Source organism: Octopus bimaculoides, chromosome 20 (assembly GCF_001194135.2).
Source record: "Octopus bimaculoides isolate UCB-OBI-ISO-001 chromosome 20, ASM119413v2, whole genome shotgun sequence".
Lineage (NCBI taxonomy): Eukaryota > Metazoa > Mollusca > Cephalopoda > Octopoda > Octopodidae > Octopus > Octopus bimaculoides.
The window spans coordinates 39,039,479-39,041,044 of NC_069000.1; positions in this window are offsets into that span (position 1 = coordinate 39,039,479).

A 1,566-nucleotide genomic window follows, 5' to 3' on the forward strand; every position below is an offset into this window, starting at 1 on the left:
CCCCCCCCCCCACACCACCACCACCACAAACACCAACCGCGGTATCCATCACCCACGCCACAAACATCCACCGCTACACCCATAAGCAACAACAAGCATCCACCCGTCACCGACCCAAACATCACCGCGACGACTACCACCATCACACAAAACAAACAACACCACTACGACTGTTACAACATCCTTTAGCTACGACCTCCAGATATGACCACCACTACCCTATCTCCATAGCAGCAACCACCGCCACTATATCACAACAACATCATTACCATGCTCTGCACGTTATATTACGTACCATGTCAACAGTGTAACGGTGTCAGGAACCGGTGATGGCGCATTTATGTGATCGGTCAGGCTGCTAGAAATAACAGCTAAGTACGGTTTTCTTCAACGGTAATTTGTCTTGACAGTAAGGGAAGGACACGTACGTCTAAATATACGGGATGGCCATATCTAGAGTAAACTTGATTATGGGTCTCCGGGAAATGGGCTAACGTGGGGTTAAACACCGAAAACAACAACAGCAACATTAAGAAAAACAACGCACGTACAGTCAGCGCTTTGAAGATATACATTTTGCTAGAAACAGCAGCCAGATATCCCTTAATCTATACACAAAAAATACAAAAGTTAAATGCGATATTAAATAATTTAGACCCGGATAAATCCTCAAAGTCGGAATGGTCACGGAAGTCACATGTTTGATCATAGTTATACTCAGTGTGAGTTTTCTCAGGGTTAAACAAATAGCCACAACACAATCATCTCCTCCGCATCGACTGTTTAGTTAAACCATCGTTCTTTTAATCACGATAATTAATTAATTTATATAAATTATGAGGCACGGCAACATAATTAGAGGTGGTGGAGCATAATCGATTATTATATCGAGCCAAATGTTTGATTTGTTCTTTAATTAATCGACCTCAGAAAGATGAAAGGTGAAAAGTTTACCCTGAGCAGGATTTGAACTCGGAGTGTGAACGCGAACAGCTGTTGCTGAACAGCACACGGCGTTCGGTCCGATGCTGTAACGGTTCTGCTACTGTGCCGCCCTCTACGTTTGCAATTAAGAAAACAACAGCCCAAATACTTGTACTATTACTACACGCAGATCAACCAATGCCACAACAAATATTTCTGCAATCAGAATCAAGATACCCGCCCTCTCCCCTTGCAATAAATAAAAGCAGTAACGACAAATACTCCCATTAACGCAATAGTACAGTCTCTACCAAACTACTACCACCACGGATCGAACCTTTCAGCTAACAGTTCAGAACTTTTCGGCGCGAGTGCAAAACGATCACAGTACTGAGACATCATCGGCAAAAGACTAATATCACTAGCATCGCAGTTGCCAACGGCAACACAGCCGCCGCTGTCGCCGTCGCCGTGACCGAGGCCGTCACCACCGACTCCGACGCCACTGCTTCTCCCATCGCCGGCTCTATTACAAACTGCACGTGAACTACGGAAAAAAAAAACAAAAACAAAGAATAAGAAAAAACAAAAACAAACATCAACACAATTTTTAGAACAACCACAACACTCGAACAGAAACGA